This window comes from Danio aesculapii, chromosome 13, assembly GCF_903798145.1.
Source record: "Danio aesculapii chromosome 13, fDanAes4.1, whole genome shotgun sequence".
NCBI lineage: Eukaryota > Metazoa > Chordata > Actinopteri > Cypriniformes > Danionidae > Danio > Danio aesculapii.
Window position 1 is genome coordinate 27,131,723 of NC_079447.1, and position 21,444 is coordinate 27,153,166.

General features: G+C 36.5%; 1 long non-coding RNA gene across 1 annotated transcript; it reads right to left on the minus strand.

Annotated features, from left to right (window-relative positions):
• Positions 1-735: 735 nt before the first annotated feature.
• LOC130239193 (uncharacterized) lies at positions 736-20,491 on the minus strand. The gene is made up of 4 exons (XR_008838677.1): positions 20,105-20,491; positions 5,448-5,631; positions 1,152-1,521; positions 736-991 (listed from the first exon to the last, which is right to left on the minus strand). It is a non-coding gene; the product is annotated as an uncharacterized LOC130239193 (long non-coding RNA).
• Between the last annotated feature and the right edge of the window lie 953 nt (positions 20,492-21,444).

Genomic DNA, 21,444 nt, shown 5'->3' on the forward strand with positions numbered 1-21,444 from the left:
CAGAGCTTAAACTCCACTCTCGCCCTGCAAACAGCATGCCAAACATGTTTTAGAACCATTCAATCATCCATTTTTTTTTTTTGGCTTAGACCCTTTATTAATCTAGGTTCGCCACAAGGGAATGAACCGCCAACTCATCCAGCATATGTTTTACATAGCGGATGCCCTTCCAGCTGCAACCCATCACTGGAAAACATCCATACACACTCATACAATTTAGCTTACCCAATTCACCTATACCACACCTTTGGACTTGTGAGGAAAACCGGAGCACCTGGAGGAAACCCACGCAAACACGAGGAGAACATGCAAACTCCACACAAAAAAATGCCAACTGACCTTTTTGCTGTGAGGCGATTGTGCTACCCACTGCGCCACCATGCTGCACATTTTATAATCAATCCTCAGTTACGTGTGAACTCTTAAACTAATCAAAATTTAGTTTTGATATACATTAGGACTTTTGCACAATTTTCAGTGACTAAATGTCACTGGAAATGATCTTTATGTATTATTCTAATGATTTTTGAAATTTAAAAGCAACATAAAATGTTTAATTCAAAGGTTTTGTGGTTTACGTTTACAAATATTATTATATTATATTATATTATATTATATTATATTATATTATATTATATTATATTATATTATATTATAATCTATTATATATACATTTTCATAACCACAAATTCTCTGATTCTTTTTTTTTTTTTTTTTTTTTTTTTGTGAGCTAAACATACACTATCAAAGAAGAAAATCGATAGAAAATGCCCTGAAGTTCCTCCTGACATATTTTAACAAAAGCAATTTTCCCCAAATAATATCGGTGCATAATATCAGTACACATGCCAAAAGCTGTTACCCATACAGAGTTTGGCGGCCTCCACTGCAGCTCCGCGCGGGCCAATTTGGTATTCGCCGGACGTTCCTGCTTTTATTTAGCAGAGATTTAGTGGCGATGCTGTGCGTATAGGAAGTCCTCTTTCAGGTGCTGTGGATGTCAGAGTGAGGAGAGAGTAATAAAGCGCTGATGGTAATTTAAAAAGCAGGCATGCATATCTGAGACTGGCCATGACACCCTTCTGTCCTCCAGTCTCGCTCCTTCTCTCTCTCTTTTTTTTTTTTTTTTTTTTTTTTTTTTTTTTGCTTACCGGCCTTCCATTTTTCTTTTTCTCTTCATTTCCTTTCGCCCTGCCAGACAATCAATTTCCGCCGCTGGCATTGCGTTCATCTCTCTTTTTCTCTCCGTTCTCATGGTCAGACGACTGGAGCTGACCTTTTCACTATAACCCGTTATTAGAGAAACTGACATTCAATCCCTGAGCCCGGAGGACAGGGAGAGCCAGCGTCAGTCACCCGGGCCCCCGCTGCTGCCCCAGGGTCACCCCTGACCCTCTCCTTCATGCCGCACTGCCCGTCAATCAGCCTTAGATCCGATGGCAACGTCAGCCAATCCAGAAGAGGGAAAGAGGAAGGTGCATTCAGAGAGGCAGGGTCTGCAGGTCATGTGATCATCAACACCTGTGAACATCAGGACAGATTAGCCATAATGGTAATGTAATGACTGGAATGTAAGATTGAAAGAGAAGGTGGAGTTTTTTTCTAGGAAATGCATTCTAAACATTTTATTTTATTTTATTTTAAACTTTATGTAAACATAGGGGATGTGTACATGCATTCTGACAATTTTATTTTATTTTATTTTATTTTATTTATTTTAAATTTTAAGTAAACATGTGGGATGTATACATGCATTCTGACAATTTAATTCAATTATTTTATTTAATTAATTTATTAATTTATTTATTTATTATTATTATTATTCATTTATTTATTTTATTTTATTTTATTTTTAAACTTTAAGTAAACATATGGGATGTATTCATGCATTCTGACAATTTAATTATTTTATTTTATTTATTTATTATTATTATTATTATTATTATTATTATTATTTTATTTTTTATTTTTTTATTTATTTATTTATTTTTTTACTTTAAGTAAACATATGGGATGTATTCATGCATTCTGACAATTTTATTTTATTTATTTATTTATTTATTTATTTAAATTTTATTTTATTTTATTTTATTTTATTTTATTTTATTTTATTTTATTTTATTTTATTTTATTTAAACATTAAATAAACTTTGGGGATGTATACATGCATTCTGACAATTTAATTTAATTTATTTATTTTTTAATTACATTTCAGAGATTTTTCATGTGATATTTATTTTTTTATTTGTGTTTTATCACAAACGATTTACAAACGCTTGTAAGAATTCCGAGAAATACAAACTTTTATTTACAATGGACACATTAAATGGATCAAAAGGGATAGTACAGACATTTATATTGTTACTAAAGTTTATATTATTTTATTTAATAGTTACTGTTTCTAAAATTATTTGATAATATTATATATGTTTTATAGTCTTTAATACAAGACAAATTATTTGCAGATATTTAGACATGTCTGAGTCAGAGTGATTTTATTTAAAGTTTTATTATTATTTAATTTAAAAAAGGGCGTTTTATTCACCATAAACACATAGTATTGATTTAAAGTAAAACAAACTGTTTTACTTTATTGTATCATTGTTAATTTGTTATTATTTGAAACAATATTAGTTTGTGCTTCATCAAAGAACACTACAACCTTACAACAACCTTAATCATTTTTATTAATATTTATTTGGAAATAAATGTTGTTGCTTTGAAAACCAAAGAATCCTAAAGAAAATATGTCACATTTCCCACAAAAATATTAAGCAGCTCAAAGGCATCCTATTAAATTTTGAAATCTATTAAAAACAAAAATGTAATCATTTAACAAACTTACTGCTTTAACACATTTTTGATTATTTTTTTTCTGAAAATAAAAAAGACTAGTAGTACACATAGTCATAAAACCTTTTCTCTTCTAAAAACCTAACTGTTCACAAGAGACCCATCTAAGCTGCGTGTTACTATCAGGTATAAACAATAATAATGTCTCTCAGTTGACCAGTAGTAATCAAACCACCCAAGCCAGATTTTAAAACCAATCTTAAATAGAGCCTAAAAATGTTTAGGATAAACCAAGAGAATAAAAATAAATAAAATCAGGTTTGCTTTAAGTTTACACTGCTCTCATTAAATGTTCATTAGCACTGGAGTTTAATGAGCTTTTGAAGAAAAGATTAAATGGTAGGCAACAGTGGAAAATTTGATGCAGAAAAAAACAGAGGCATAATTTGCCATGGAAGCATTTTTTTCCCTGTTTTACAGCAAAGTTTATTGACTGACCAGATGAGACACAGACACTGGCAATTTGGAGCGACTGCATGTGTGCTTTACACAATGAAAACACACTTTCTCACTCTAATTATTTGCCCTTTGCCTTGACAGAGAGGGGCTCAGGTTATGATAATTTTGTTATTTTTAGGTAATTGTTTGCAGTGTGCAAGTTCATGAACATTAAAGGGCTTGCCGCGTTTTTAATCTAGCAGATGAAGGTTTAACAGCAACGGCGATGTGCTCTAATGACAGAGAAGCCAATCATCTGCTCTCCTCACGCACACAGCATGGAGAATAAACAGCACGCTAAAAACTTATGGTTGGCTTCCAGTTCTGAGTGAGTTTAACTTACATTTAACTGACTTAAAACAGTTTGTATGAGTTTCAAATATTACATTTGAACGAAGTTACACTTTTTTAATATGGTACTTTAATACATTATATACAGTTGAAGTCAGAATTATTAAACCCCCTGAATTATTAGACGCAATTTCTATTTAACAGAGAGAAGACATTTCTAAACATAATAGTTTTATCAACTCATTTCTAATAACTGATTTATTTTATCTTTGCCATGATGACAGTAAATAATATTTTACTAGATATTTTCTAGACACTTCTATACAGCTTAAAGTGAAATTTAAAGGCTAAACTAGGTTAATTAGGTTAACTAGGCAGGTTAAGGTAATTAGCCAAGTTATTGTATAATGATGGTTTGTTCTGTAGACTATCGAAAAATATATATAGCTTAAAGGGGCTAATAATTTTGACCTTAAAATGGTTTTTAAAAAATTAAAAACTGCTTTTATTCTAGCCAAAATAAAACAAATAAGACTTTCTCCAGAAGAAAAAATATTATCAGACATACTGTGAAAATTGCCTTGGGCATCATAATATTTAAAATATAAATATAACTAAATATTAAATATTTTAAAAAGAAAAAAAATCAAAGGGGGTTTAATAATTCTGATGATTTCAACTGTGTGTGTATATATATATATATATATATATATATATATATATATTTATATATAGATTTGTGTATAGTTGTGTGTATATATAGATTTAGGTGGAAATACTGCAAAATTTATTTGAAACTAGACGAATACATGGTCTGTATTGCTGGTTTACATTCATAGCAGCTTCTTTTAAAAGCAAGCACTTAAACCTTTATGAAGTTTCTGTAAGGTAAAGCTGTGTTTTAGGAGGGGAACATGTATTAATCAACTCTAGATATTGTGATTTGTGCTCTCAAAGTTCCTGTAATTGTTCATGTGCATGTTAAAACCCAGGACAGATGAGACAAATTATTTAATTATTCATTTCATTAATACTGTAGGTAATACATTTGCAATTTACACAACAAAATTCTACTGGAGAACTATCAAAATGTATAACTTTCCTCTCTATTTTGGCTTTGCTTGCTTGTTTGTTTGTTTGCTTGTTTGTTTTATTTTTATTTTATTTTATTTCATTTCATTTTTCTAGCAATAAGTGAAATCTTGTAATAATATTTCATGATTATTTGCCTTTTCATGATGAATTGTTTGTTTTATCCTTTATTTGTGAGAAATTTTTAATAAAAGCATCTGATAAACATGCACTTAAATGTAAAACATATTTCTCCACTTTAAGTCTGAGTTTCTGAGCAGAAAGAAAAACATAAATAAAACAAAACGTTCCCATTTAATTTAATTTAGTTTAATTTAGTTTAATTTAGTTTAATTTAATTTAATTTAATTTAATTTAATTTAATTTAATTTAATTTAATTTAATTTAATTTAATTTAATTTAATTTAATTTAATTTAATTTAATTTAATAATTGCACAACATTTTTTATTGAAGAACATTGTTTTCATAAAAGCTCCACACTCCTCTTTCTTAAAGTCATATCTCTTTCACAACAGCCAAAAACACCACTTGGTCATGTGATAAAAGAACAACTAAACACAGCAGAGCAGGAACAACAGTATATGAGAGTAACATATCCACACATTAAAGAATAGGGGGTATGAACTTTAAACCAAAGTATCAATCTCTTCTGCTTAATACCAACCCAGTTCCAATGTTAATATTGATACTATAGGATGTTATGATCAATTCCCCAACATCCCCTATGGCAAACTCTGTGTATGCGTGCATGTCTGTGTGCGTGTGTACTCACTAAAGTGTCATTGGGTACAGTGCAGGTGTGAAGCAGGTATGTGGGACAGGTGCGGTTCAGGCCAGTCGAGCAGGTCAAGCATGTGACCAGCACAGGCGAGCAGAGGAAGGGTGTGGAGAAACCCAGAGAGATAAGCTGAAGGAGGGCCAATCTCTGCCGACTCCACTTCAGGTACAAAGTGTGCCTGCGGGAAGAGGAGGAGAAGTAATATTTCACACACATACACAAGCCTGCAGGCAGTTTCCACTGTTTCACAAACAAATTGATAGAGATGAGTCAGTCTCTCATGTTCTGGTTAACCTTTTAGTGCCCACAAGACCCTGAGATGAAAGGAGCAATCGTGCTTGTAGAGTATCTTCAGATGGCCATATTAGGAGGAAAAGAAGTGTGCTTAAAGGTGTTGAATGCAGTACTTTAATCTTAAAAGTATATTTTTATGAACTGTTGTTGTAGATAAGATTAATCAAACAAAAGGCTTCTGAAGTGTACTTTAAATAAATGCTCATGACCTTTAAATATGTTATGCTTTTTACAAGATGTAATGTACTGTACGTCTCAGGTGTAAAGTTCCAGCTCAAAATACTATGCTGGAACGTGCATTTTGTGTATGTGCCTTTAAATGTATAATATAAGCTGCTGTTAAATGTCCACTTTTCCAAAACAGGACAGGGCCTTTAAACATCCTGCCTTGGATACTCTGTCAACAACAAAGAACACAAGGTGCGTCCCAAATTGCATACTTATGCACTATTCTATGCCATTTTGTAGTATAAATAGTGTAAGTAGTGCGTTCACACTGAAAACTCTAAAAATAATAAGTGCACTTCAGTTACCCGGATGATGCACTCATTTAGCCAGTAAAATGAAGTGTGGAATGATTCAATAGTCGCAGCTTTGCTCAAGTAACGGAATGGGGCGGAGCTTTCGAGCGCTCATGTTGGATTTCTTTATTTATTTTGAATTATGATCGCAAAATTCTCCTATGGGAGTGATTATACTGCCATCTGATTGTGAATGCGATTATACTCATGGCAGGTATTATTTGGTAGTTCGGTCATTTATTTCACTAATTTGGCAACCGTCAAACATCATCAGGGAAACGATTTGAATTTCCAAAAAATTCACCATTAGTGTTCCATTTGGGATGACACTACATGCATATACTATACTGTTGATTGTGTAAGTAAATAAGTACATAGTGTATAGTGTGCCATTTAGGATACAGCTACACTTATTTAATAAGTTTTAAAGTAGTCAATTTAAATCTGAATCAGAAAAAAAGTCAAATTTAATGAAAAAACTACACCTAAATAAAGCAAACAAGTGTACAAGCACACGTTGACCGAGAGAGCTTAACGTGCTGCAATTACAAAAAACACCAGCAAATTAAGAAACCCTCTTCATCCGTTTGATAGCACACTTTCTGAAAATCCTCACAATGCAAACACATTTTTTTTAAAAATGGGCTGCATTTTCTCACAACGCAAACAAATTAATAAAAGGTGCTGCATTTTCCCACAACAAAAACAATTTACGAAAACACACTGCATTTTCTCACAGCACATACAAATAGCTCAGAACACAATGGAAATGCTTCAAGGAGACCCTAAATGTGACGGTTAATTGTTATGGTTAATTAGGATAATAAAATACAAAAGACAAGGGGATCGAGAAGTTAAAATATACAAACAAAAAACTCACCTTTCAAAGATCACCTTCTTCTTCTTGGTTTTATGGTGAGTTGCGAACCAACTTTAGAGGTGCATATCGCCACCTACTGTGATGGAGTGTGAAGAGATTGACCTGGTTTCCTAAATTCTATTGTATAATCCACTATTCTTAATGAATCTTATAACTGCCTTTATTTGTATCCCTTAATCTAAACCATCTTTTAATAAACCTTTCATTGTTAAAAAAAATCCTGGTATCCTAAACAATTCCTCTTTAAGATTTCTTCTTTCATTGTTATATGCTTTGCACCTTTTTAAAACATGTTCCACTGTCTCCTCTGTTAAACATATGTTACATAAACCTGTCTCATGTTTCCCCGTTGTTTGATTTATGTTTGTATGTTCTGTTCTTAAACATGTTAAAATAACTTGTTCTCTTCAACTAAGATTATGTGTTGTTTTGCTTTTCTTTATTGTTTTTTGGATCTTATAATAATAAGATCACCTACAACTTCACTAACTGAAGAAGGCTGCGCTATCCCATGATGCCCTGCAAGAGAATTCATGAATGAGAGTGAAGCGATGCAACTGACGTGGGTAGATCACATGATTATGACAAAATAGCGGATGTAGTATGTCCGAGCAAAGAGCTTAGAATCACCAAACAGCAGCACCCAGCAACAGCCCCCCGATTCCGCCATTTTGGAGTGAAAGCGATCGGCCGTCCTTTGGATCTTACTGCTATTGCGATGGCAAGCAGCTGCTTTGTTTTTTATTTATTCTTTTAAAAAGCGCATTACAGCTGAGATACAACCTGAAAGACGACAATACACCACTTACTATCACAATCATCTGCAGTTCTATAAGATTATTTTACAGACTTATAATATGCTGTTGTTCTATTGGAATTTTCATTCCAAAATGGCCGCTTCGGCATCTAGTGGCTGTTTCCCAAATCGCACTAGAGTGTTGCCTCTTGGTGATTCTATGCTCTTTGGTCCGAGTTCTATTCATACTGTTCACATTCATACTGTATAGAATGTACTTTTCTAACGGTCGAGTAGTACATTTAAATTCAAATGAATTACCTGAGTCATAGGCGGTTTTTGGCGCAGCCATTGTCACAGCACAGTGGCGTCCATCACGTTTTTTGGGTCCCCTTGAAACATTTCCATTGTGTTCTGTTGTTTTTGCAAGTGTTGTGAGAAAATGTAACGCGTTTTCATAAATTGTTTGCGTGCGGGTTTTATTCATTTGTTTGCTTTGTGTGAAAATGCAGTGTGTTTTTTAATGTGTTTGCATTGTGAGGATTTGTAGCACATGTGCTGTCAAACGGATGAAGACCTTTTCTTAATTTGCTGGAATTTTTTGTAATTGCATGTGTTTTCTTAAATTGTGGCACATTAAGCTCTCTCAGTCACTCTCGAGGGTTGCAGACTCCGTCACTTAAAAATTTTGACTGCAGGTTCTCCGCAGTTCATGGTTTCTCAATTTTAACAACAGGTGATTCCCTAGATTATTGCCATTCACCACTTTACCAATTAAAAACAACCAACTTAATGATAAGCTTCAATTCTAAGCAACAAAATTCTAAACGAATTGAACCACTCAAAGACGAAAATATTTTAAGCAAATTTGACAACTCAAAATATTGCAATAATTATTGAAAGCTGGGGTAAGCTAAAGAGAGTTTGGAATGCTAATTTCTTATGTACATTCACCATAACATATTTATAACCAATAAAAGTAAGCTTTAAATCACTGCATGCTCTAGAGCACATTTTTTTCAGAAGGAGGTTTATTTTCAATAAACCTTAAAATGTCTCTGTTGCCACTTGTCACTTTGTCTACAAGATTTTGCTCTTTTTAACAATTTCCATTAAGAAAATGGGCAACATCACTGTTGTTTTATCACTTTATGAGCAAATTTTCTTGAAAATTACACAGTTCACAGAAATCCTTTGAAAGAATCTGAAGGAAAAAGGAGCAGAGATTAGCAAAGGCTCATTTGTGCAATCAGAAACATTTATCATTTACATAAAGCTGAGCTATCAGAAATACAGTCAGCTATGAGGTAGAGAAGGCTAGTCAGTGTCAGAAGAGCTGGGTCTATGTAGGCACTTTAAAAGTAGTACAGCTCATCTCAAGGGCCCAGAATCTGGGCCTGGTCTCAATAACAGTCAGCTTTATAATGCGAGCAAAAAAGAGAGAAGAAAAGAGATTCTCCACACACTTTCTGAAAATAATTAGAACATGTAACCCATCAAAAAAGGTTCAAATTTACAGAAGTAGATGACCCAAAAGGCTTACTTCAGTTTAACAAACCTCCAAAAGCACAGAGCGGGGCAACCGGGGTTCTGTGAGCACTGCTGGGAAACAAAAGACCACCGCACTGATGCCACTTGCTGGCTGAGTAAAATGGCACACATTAGCGAACCTTACAGAATCTACTCAACGCTTGTCATAAACATCCATTATGTCAACGCTGAAGCTGCATTTGGGCTGGAGAGATTTAGAGGAGGATCTTCCCCCTTTTCCAGAGTGGTCTTGTCTAGGAGAGTTCCGGAATGTTGACCGATGTGACCTGAATCATTTGGCGGGATAACTAATGGCCACCTGTGGCCATCTAGCATTCCTAGAAGACCAGACCGCTGATATGATCAGCTACTCCAAATACTGATCTCTAAGGTCAGCAAGTGCAGCATTCACTCACATAGACGCACACCCAAAATATACTTATATAAGTACAAAACATAAGCATGAACACACTAAAAAGATAACTGATCCAAAAGTAAATAGTGTGCTCATTCTTTTCTAACCAGAAAAGTGTTCATTTTTCTATTAAAAATTGTAAAAAAAAGTTTATTGGTTGACATTTTACCATGTAATGGTGAAAAAAACTGTACAAAATGTAAAGGGAGAGTTCAACCAGAAAATAAAATCAACTTTTTGCATTTGTGATCACATTCAGGTAAACTTACTTCTCACAAATGTTGTATAATATACCTTGTTACATAACAGGAGAAACAATTTCAGACTAGTGAATGTGCTGAGGATTCTTTTAAACTTAATATATATATATATATAAATGCCAGTTTATTTTATAACCACTAACATTCTTTTTTTCCACTAATACTCAATTGACTACTAGCTGACATGTAGTTGGCCTTAAGGCTGATTTATACTTCTGCATCGTGCACACGTGTGGTCCAGCGCAGCCTATGCGTAGTTGCATAGCCCTCGCTGTGGCCGACGCTGACGCGCACCTGTCAAAAAATGTAACTGCAGATCGCAACGACTTATAGCACAAGCTCTGTGATTTGGTCGGCTTGGTAGCGATAACGTATGGGCGGGACCGAGAGCCGCGCGTGTCCGTTGGAGTGAGTATTTACAAGTGTCGAGTCCCGTGAAGGAGCTCCAGATGAAAAATATTGTTTTGTGTTCACCTTACAGTATGTTTAAAGTTGTTGCATGTCTGCCAGTTTCTGCCTAAAAATGAGCGAGCTTGAGCCACTTGTAGATTAAGGAAGTGTTAAGAAAAAAACAAAACACCCACGAAGAAACTTGACCCAGAGGAACATAAAAACCTACTGCCAGCTAGTGTTTCGGAAGTGTTATTGCAGAGAAACACAAACAGCATGCAGAAGTATAAATGTATGGCTACGCGCAAGGCAAGCGCCATGGGTCACGGTGATAGCTTGACGCAGAAGTATAAACAAGCCTTTAGTCCCAAATGGACAACAGCCAATTACATTCTGCACCTTTGAGACGGGTCTGGATGCAGACCTGGTGCAGTGCAATCTGAGCTGCATCCAATGCTTTTTAATGCGCTCACCAAACCCCACCCCTAACCCTACCTGTCACAGTGACGTCACTCACTCCATTTGAGTGCATTGTGTCTGACATTGCATCGCTGAGTGATGCAATCTCAGCTTGCATCATGAAGGCTGCATCCAGATACTATTGGCATGTTTGTTAAAGGATGTATCCTTCTGTATGATTCTACAAGCTAAATTGGGCAAACTCCCTCCAATGTTAGCCTGATGAGAATCAACATGTAGAACACAACAAAAAACTAGCCGAGAAGGGTCTGGCTGCAGATCAAGTGCACATGCAAGCGGAGACTGCTTTTAATGCATACACCTAACCCTACCTCTCACAGTGATGTCACTAGCTCTATTGAGCGCATGTGTCTGAAACTACATGTCTGAGACCAACATGTGTCAGCTTGCATGTGAAAGTCTACCAGATACTATTTAACTAGAGACCTCCCCAAAGACCCAACACTTCCAGGCGACAGACCATCGGCTAATATTGTGCACATCATGATGCGATCCTGGATTAACATCTATGTTGATCCTGGAACATCATGTTTATTTAGAAACGTAATCAATATCTATTCCTTACGCCTGAACCCAACCATAACTGTACATTATTCCTGAAATCAGAGGGAATAAGTTGGACAACAATCATGTACTGTAGAAGTGTACAAACTTAACCATAAGCCTAAACTTCACATAAACTGTAAACCTATCCCTTAATATTGATTAGCTGATTTAAATGTTGTTCCACGATTAACACAGATGTTAATCCAGGAACATGTCCTACTTGGTGAATTCAGGTTGGCCTCATATTGTTCCACGTTTTCTTTTTTTGGGTGCACTGTACCTTTAAGAAGAGTTTAAAAAAAAGAAGTGTCCAACTTTACCTTGTTTGTTTGTTTACACTCTATTGTGTGTTGAAGGCTATAGAAGAGGGTCTTCACTGAAATAAATATCTCTCACCTGTCAGAGCGAGATCTCTAGTTGGCCACTGGCAGGCTGACCTTGGCCATGTCATCACTGTTCAAACACACACACACACTGGTCATCACTGCTGAAGACACCACAACTAATGGGCCTCCACCCATCCAGCAGAGGCAGGAAACGAAAATGTTGATGAAGAAGGTATCGATCGCTCAAATTAATTCGGCCCTGGTGGCCCAATAGTCACGGTGTGGGGTGTGTAAACAGAAAATCCCTCACGCAGGAGAACAGAGAGCAAACCTCATCCACTCACTTCATAAACTCAAGTCTACCGAGTCCAATGTCAGACTCTGAAATGCACATTATTGTATAATTATCATTGTTGGGTAAATATTGATGGGTAAATGTGGTAATGTGAAAGACCAGGAAGGTTGATTAAGTTTGTAAAGGAGCTGTTTGAGAATGAGGATGGTGGGAAAGTTGGAGGAAGTAAGGTAAGCAGCTGTTTATGTGACTTTTTCAATGCCATGTTTAATTTTTTTTTTTTTTTTTTTTTGCTTGTGCTTGATAAGTATGTTCATGAGTGTTAAAAAAACTATAAATATGCATGTCATTTCTGGTTGGAAGGATTTAGGTTAGGTTTTCGAAAAAGTCTCTTATGTTCATCACTAATGCCTTTGTTATAATTAGTTAAAAAATACATGTAATATATTATTACAACAAAGCTTGATTATTTTATATAAAAATATATTTTATGTGCTGATTACATTGCATTTCCATTTACTTCTATATTGTGAAGAAAAAAATCTATATTTTTTTCATAAATACATAAAAATAATACTGACTGCAAAGTTCAATGGGACTGTGTACACTACCTGACAAAAGTCTTGTCAATCCCAGCTGTAAGAGCAACAAATAATAACAAGCCTAGCCCAGTCACCAGACATGAACATTACTGAGTATGTCTGGGGTAAGATGAAGGAGGAAGCATTGAAGATGCATCCAAACCATCTTGATGAACTCTGGTATATAGTAAAATACATTTAATTTGGCTGTTAATAGCTAAAAAACACATTGTCACATGCGGAGAACAAAGCATAGAACAACAGAGATGAGGATCCAAGTGCAGGTAAAAAAAGGATTATATTTAAGGCAAACAGGGACAAGCAAAAGTGGCTGGGAGAAAAAAAGGAAATTCTAAAACATGGTCAAAAAACTGGCAGCAAACAGGATTAAACAATAAATAAGGCTAAGGTCAAAAACAAACGGGCAAAGCAAAGAAATGCAACCATACATCAACATCAAAGCATTGAGGGGATGTCCGAATCCACTTTTGCTATTTTAAGGACGGAAAAATACGCTCTGCGCCGCGGCACATGGTCTAACAGGGTTGAGCTTATTCTCTTAATGAGTTATGAGTGTGTTTTGAGAATAAACCAATCAGAGTCTCATCTCCCATTCCTTTTCAGAGTCAGTTGAGTCGTGCCATGGCGCATTTGCTATTTACATCTTACACTTTCTAAGTGGAAAAACGGAAACAATTAAATAGATCATCTGCAGCACAAGGGTAAAGAACAAACTTCCTCCAATCAGCCTTTACTTTCACGTTCTCTTTCTCTCTTTCGTGAATAAGGAAACAGTGTTGTACGCACAGACATCCATTAGCCTATATAATTAATTTCTTTGTTAGCAATAATAACGAAGTGTGGTCAAAAACACTTTATATCCAAGTTATTTCCAAACACACATGCTATGCCCCATATGGTCCAAAACCTGACAGGTGGACAAAGCTGCTTGTTTTTAATAAAACAAATATAAATATGCATATAAAAAATATATATTACTAATAATAATAACATTATACAAAAGCAAGTTGTCATGAATAAACTAAAAAAAAGCCCCCCAATATGAAGGCATGGAGGCAGTGTTTTTATATTTATGTAGAAAGTAATCATTTTTGTAATATTTTAATCCTTTAATTATTTTTCATTTGTAAAGATATTTGTGTATTGCTGTAAGTCCTGCGTGTTTTAAGCAATGTGTAATCGAGGCACACAGCTAACACACTCTGCGCTAAACTTTAGACCTGCTTTCAGCTGGTCTATTGTACAGTCTATTTTAATTCCTCAAAATATCAACATGCTACAGAACAATGCGCCTTGACACACCTCTTTTCTAGACCGAAACACCAATGAGTCCACAAAGAGGCGCAAATGGATTTACTATTTAAACAACGTGGCGGAAAACAGGAAAATTAAGGTTGCGCTGGTCTAAAAATAGCAACACGTCAGGGCAAACATATCTTGCGCCTTATTGCACCGGGTGTATGATAGGGCCCTCCATGTTAAACTGGTGTATGTGTGGTGTATAAATAGTCTGAATGATCAGTGGTCACAAGTCTCAGCTGTGTGTATCTCATCAGTCGTGATCAGCAACTGGTGTGTGTGACATGGCCTGATGGGATTTGTAGTTTATAAACAAAACATATGTAGTTCACCAGCGATCTGTCAGGAGTGGATTGCTGGTGATGGTGACACATTTACTTGTTTTTAATAAATATTAATCTGAACATTCCTGGATTTAATCAAATAATATAAATGTACATAAAAATAATACTGACTGCAATATTTTGAATTCTATGAGACGGAATATTTAATGTTAGAATATCTATAACTTACCCCCTTAATTTTTAACTACTTAATAATATAGAAAAAATATAATTGTATAGTTAATTTTGCTGTCAATGACCAAAGCAACTTATTTTATAATGAATATTATTCAGCACATTTTCTTGCATTTAAACAAATAATATAAAAAATTGTGATAATAAAACAAACTAAATAAAACAGTTTTTAATAAAATACAAATAATAAACTTAAACATAATTTGACTTAATTTATGAATTCCTAAATTGGCAGAATTAAAAAAAAAATGAAAAAAAAAATTTGCATATCAAGGTTTTGCTCTGTATTCTACATTATTAAACTACCTAAACACAGTTGAGAACTGATTAACTGAACTTGCCTTCACTCTCAAGTCTCCACTGGTTCTCCCCTTGCATTCAGCAGCATGTGTCAGGCCAGACATATTGTAGTTCATGAAAGCGTCTGAGACACTGCAGATCAACCAGATTGTGTAGCATGCAGAGTTCAAAACACCCCCCTCAGACGGGCAAACATGCTCCGAGAGGCTCTATGCAACGGTGGCCAATCTCAGCACACCATCCTCCTCTCGGACACTTCCTTTCCAGTGGGCCGCCCCAACAAAGGTGCTCAGTCATCTGAAACTTAATCTGCAGCTTTGCCATTCTGACCTCTCACCTCTGCCGCCTTAAGACTGTGAAAGGGAGAGAGAGCTGTGCTTAGACGCAGGGAAAAAGGCATGAAGAACATACCGGAGAGACCATGAAGTTGTAAAATGAAGATGGAATGGCCTTTTGGAGTCGCTTATAGCACATGAAAAATGTTCCCTGTGTTCCTGACGCATTTCTCTGTGTGCTTGTTCACGCTTGTGTGTGTGTATGAGCAGGACTCTGGGGATACAAACGTGAGAGAGTGTCAAAAGAGTCTTAAGCGGTAGACAGAGTGCACTGGGGTCACTTTAACACAAAACAGTAGGGCCACTAGACAAAACAAAGTGGCACACTGTTCTTTTCTGGCAACCGCAAATGATCAAACAAGGCAGCTCACCATTTACAAACCTATTGTGTTTGCTTTAAAGGGTCACGAAACACCAAAACACATTTTTTGAGACATTGACAGTCATACATGTGTCCCACGTTGCTAAAAACACTATTAGTACGCATATATTTCACAAAAAAAGGTGAAAATTGGTTGTTTTTGCGTTATTTCGAGCAAACACGTTCTTCTAGTTTGGAAAGAAATTTTAAAGCTACGTCACAGCCATGAGATCATTGTGTAAATTCCAGCATGTAGACTGGATAACGTTTTCAGCATTAATTCATGAGAAAGACTTGGTTTGAACCAAACAGCGTGCTCTATTGTGAAGGTGCAACTTATTAATGTGCATTATATAGTTTTGAATACTGTTTTTACCTGCTATAGTGTTCCGACGGCAGAGAGATGCCACGCTGTGTTGCCAACCATAATTAGAAGTGACAGGGAAATTAAAATGGTGAGGTTTTTGTTGTTGTTGTTGTTGTTGTTGTTGTTGATGTATTGTAAAGAGTAGGATTCATAGTGAATAAATTTACAGGCATGATATGGCAGGCTAACGTGAACAAAAGCTTTAAATCAAACATGCAAAATATGTCACCAACAAGCACAACAGCCCATAAATGCAAATATACTCAATGTAAGCCAAATTTTGTATTTTTAAATGAGAATTGGAACTGTACTTAAAAACCATCACAGAGTCTCATAACAAGCCATTAAAACTTATAAAACATGTGTTTATTTAATATTCTGCATTAATTTGTATAATTTTTTCATGTGCCCTCATTTATTTAATTATTGTTTCTTTTTCTTTCTCATTGTCTTTCTTTTGCTTTACCTTTATTATATTTCTTTAAAATTGTCACATTTCTCTTGTTGCAAAAAATAAATAGTTGTATAGCTTGTACTATACTTCTATCTGTTTGTATTTCTACTTGTTGTAAATGCCTGTTGTTATTGCAATAAAAAAACAAGCACAACAGCCAATCAGATCACTGTATTTGAAAATATATTTGCATATGTGATGCAACGTTCTATTGGGATATATGTATGTATACACATATCATGTTTGTATGTGAAGGATTTGATAGCGGTAAACTAGCATGTTCTTATGCAAACAGTCAAATTCTCTCAACACTGCAGATAGCTCAGACCACAACAGAAATGTATCAGGGGAACCCAAAAAGTGACGAACCCAGCTGCTTCCTGTTCAGAGTCAGTGATTGTTTCTCAATATGTGTTCTTCAGCAATCTTGTCCTCGTGTTCTGGTGTAACGTCATCATCATCTGCCAAAACTTAGTTCCAAAACTCAAGACCGCAAGAACGGAGGACGTGTGAATGTTTCCGGATGTGTTCTTGATGTCGAGGACGCACCGATGCAGACTTGAACACCGAACTCAACAAAGCAAAGAATAATCTAATAGATACATGTCCCAAACCTCTAACCCAGGGCTTAATTTGTGCCGGATCCTGCACCTCTGAAATCTGATCCGGCACCTCATTTTGCTGATCACCCTCCTCAACCGCCCACCTCCACTGTCTGCTGTTCACTTTCACTTTTTTCTGCGATTCCCCAACCCTGTTCACTTTCGTCCGGGACACTTCTGCACCACCCACTTTCATGCGCGACACCTTTCCATTCTGGGGTGACATGCCGGATCCGTTACTTCGATCTGTTTCGGGACCTCGCAATTCACAAATTAAGCACTGCTCCAACCTGTAGTGCCACAAATAAACCATGGATAAAATTAAACAAGAAAACATAAATAAGTCAGGTTCTAAGCATTCTGTCCTGTTATACCCAAGTAAGAAATGAAGCTGCCCCAGTATTTGACAAACAAATCTTCCCACTTTTTCAAACGAAACGCAATTTTTTCATAAGATGACATTTCTTTAATCCAGATGGAAGTAGAAGGTGGTTTAGAAATCATTTATCTCAAAGTTATACATTTTATGGCTGCTAGTAGGGCTAGTCCAGCCTGATCTCACGAGAAAACGTAAGTATTTTACGTTTTGTCAGTTTAGTGGCTAATTCGTACGAATTAGTACGAGTTCATTTGTACGAAATTGTATGATTTTATAAAGGAGGCGTGGCACCTAACCCACCCCTAAACCCAACCGTCATTAGGGGATGAGCAAATTGTATAAACCTAAATCGTATGAATTAGATCGTACGAATTCATAGGAATTAGCCACTAAATCAAAAAGTTACGAATTGCCGTGAGATTGTGTTGGCTAGTCTGACAAATTTCAGATTAATGCTTTGATGATCAAGTGGTGTAGTACAGTATCTCCTAAGAGGGTAAATCTAGGCTCTCTAGGCACATTAGTGCCTACAGCCATGACAATAACCTCTAAGACTTCTTTTCAAGTCAGAGTAAGACCACAGCATATGTATTAGAGTCCCTCTATCTGCTTTACATCAAGGACAAAGTTCTTGGGGGGGAGTTTTAAAAAGAGAGCAATCTAACTGGAGTATAGTAAACTCTATCACATTGGATGAGTTTATGACAACTTGATAGGAAAAGAATTGCACAAATAATGCTAAATGAACAGCTGACTCTAAACAGGAAGCATCTTTTTTTTAAGGGTCTTCAACAAATTTCTGTTAGGGTCTGGCCTATTTGCCAAGCATTGTATTTTCATGTGTTGAGAAAATGTGTGTTGTCAAAGTGTTTATGTTTTAATATCTCTTATTTAAATACACAATGAACTGCAGCTACACTAATTATTTTCTTTATTCTCTATTTCCACCTGAGGATACTCATCCCGAGGCCTCTAGAGATTGTGAAGCACCATTGTCATGATCCAAGACATGTGAAGAGATGATGCCAACCACAAAGCACTTCTAGAGGTATCCACAATCCTGGACCAGGCTGTATCCTGAGCAGATGCTGTGGCGGTCATGGAGGAGTGGAGAGCATGAGACTGATTCCTGAAAGACCCCAGTGACAGATGAGTCTTCGCATTGATCCCATGGGCTAGCTTGAACACCCTCCTAACCTACTCACACCTGCAGCTTCTCCACGATAGACTTCCAGTGTTCTTCAGCCTCCGGCGCCTAGACTGCTGCTCTGCACAAGAAGTTTGGCCAGAGGAGAAATGGTCATGCCCAACTGAGCCTGGCTTCTCTCTTCATTCTCTATTTCCTTTCACTTTCGTCAATTGGTGAACTTTTGTTCCTCACCACTGTCACCACTGGCTTGCTTGGTTTGAGACTTGTGGAGCTGCACATCAACGGATTTGCTCTTCAGTGTTTTGAATTTCAGCAATGATAATTAAACCACATTGAACTGACCTTAACTGAACTTAAACTCTGAAAACTGGACTGACACTGTTTTAATTGACCAGAACTTCTGTTAAGCTGCTTTGACACAATCTACATTGTAAAAGCGCTTGAGAAATAAACATGAATTGAATTGAATTTAAAAAAATGTACAAAACAGTTCATGCAGACTTATTTGCAAGTTATTTCATACATTAACATATACTTTTAAAACACTTTTTGGCATGACGGATGATTACTATTACTTGAAATTGGCATTCGAGCACATTGTCAATTTCCTCCTCTGAATAGTTTCGTAAAGTATTAAAAAGTATCCCAGTTGATCAGCATGTCAAAATGACAAATCAATTTGATGTTAAAACTTTGATGTCCATTTGACATCCGATTGATGCTCTTTGACCACCCAAATAACGACTCAAAAGGTATTATAAGGTTTTGTTTATCTGAAAGCTTCAATTCCACATGACAAATTTACACTGGATTTTGTATCCCTGCAGCGCATGTAAATTGACATCAATCTGACATCTAACATTGGTGTCAAAAATCAATGATTTCTGACATGTTTTAGATGCAAATTCACACAAATCGTTTTGATGATCAAGATGCCCACAATACAAATCGCATAACAAATTCCAATAGCTGAATCTTTGCTGAAATTTATGCATTCATTCATTGTCCTTCGGCTTAGTTCCTGATTTATCAGGGTTCGCCAAAGTGGAATGAACCACGAACTATTTCAGCATATGTTTTACTCGGTGAATGTCCTTCCAGCCACAACCCAGTACTGGGAAACACCCATAGACTCTCACAATCACACACTCATACACTATGGGCAATTTAGTTCATCCATTTCACCAATAGCGCATGTCTTTGGACTGTTTCGAACTGGAGGAGGCGGAGAAAACCTACACGATCATGGGAAGAACATGCAAATTCCACACAGAAATGACAACTGCAGCCGGGACTCGAACCAGCAACCTTCTTGCCGTGAGGTGACAGTGCTAACGACTGAGCCACCATGCCGCCATATACACATTCCAATAGCTGAAACTTTTTCCGAAACTGTTAAGCGCAAAACAAGCACATGTGATTTTGGATGGCTGTATGTAGCACTGACCACTTTTAATCGGATCAACTCCAACCAGTTAATTCCAGTTGTAAGCGATGCCTCCCTTTCACACCTGTCCCATCCTCTCCTCCCCTCTGAAACCCTCCACCAGCCATTAGGAACTGTCCTGAAAAAATCTCTGCAGTTCAACTTCAGCCGTCCTCTATGATTACCTCATTTTTCCCCCGTCTCTTCCGTAGCGAAGGTGACCCAGGCTGTTCATCTCTGCAGCTGCAATTAACCCAGGTCACCCTGCACAGCTCCCAGAGTTGAGCAGGAACGAGACGTGTTAACAGCAAGCACGGACAGGCTCTTTTTTCTCTCTCTCTCTCCAGCAGATTAGCTCCAGTCTGCTTGGGCACACTCAACCATCAGGCTACGCTGGGATTAAGGTCCACACCAGATGCCCCGAGGAGAGGAGAAGAGAGTCCAAGGCTGTTGTACATGTGGCTGTGAGAGACTGTCATCACAGGTAAACACTCCAATACTGGAAAACAGATTATAGGCCGGTTAGTACAAATATAAAACTACATCACACACTTTTACCAATCATAAATGTTGTCTCCTTAGGGAGTGAACTTGACTCTCTGACCTTTACACTCCAGACCATCCATCCAGACACACACACACACCCTGCCCTTCAGTCCACACAGTCTTAACTTTATCTCGGTTGTCCACACCTTGCATTCCAAGTCTCTTGTCTATCTATAGACTTTAGCCTTCCAAGCTCAGCAAACAGCCAGGGTGAGAACAAGGCCAGCCATTAGTCCAATATGCCCCAGGGTGCTAAAAGAGGACAAGAGAGGGACACACACACACACACACACACACACACACACACGCACACACACACACACACACACACACACACACACACACACACACACAGGAAGACACTGATAGATTTATGGTAATGACACACTAACTCTGTTGACCATGCAAGGGCAGGGGACTCAGATAAGTGACCAAAAACTAAACTCCAACATCTGATGTCTGAGGTTCAAGGCTTGAGAGGAGTTTGTGTGTGATATCGCAAAGTCCTATTTTATTACTTTGGTCAATAGATGACCAGGACTACATTGCATCTACTAGATTTACATGTTTTAGCCCATTAAATGTGTTTTCCTTACTTAAAAATGTGCTGTGTCTTAAGCAGAGTTGCCCAAACTAGGGCCGCGGGCCAAAGTTGGCCCATGGTAACCTTTGATTTGGCCCACCATCCCATCTTAGAAGAGAAGGAGAATGATGGGCATGTTAAAAGACTGTCATTTCTAATTTAATGTAACATTTTGTTTGTTATTTTGTTTGTTTGTTTGTTTGTTTTATTACTAAGCTACAAAAAACTAACTGAAATTAAATGTTTCAATTAAATGTTTTAAATGAATCAATGCAGAGACAGCAGTAAGCAAATGAAGACAAAGGCAGATTCTGCTTGACTAGTGTATTCAGCATTGATTCCACTGTTATAAATGTGATTGTTTTTGTTTTTATTGTAATAAGGTATAATTGTAAA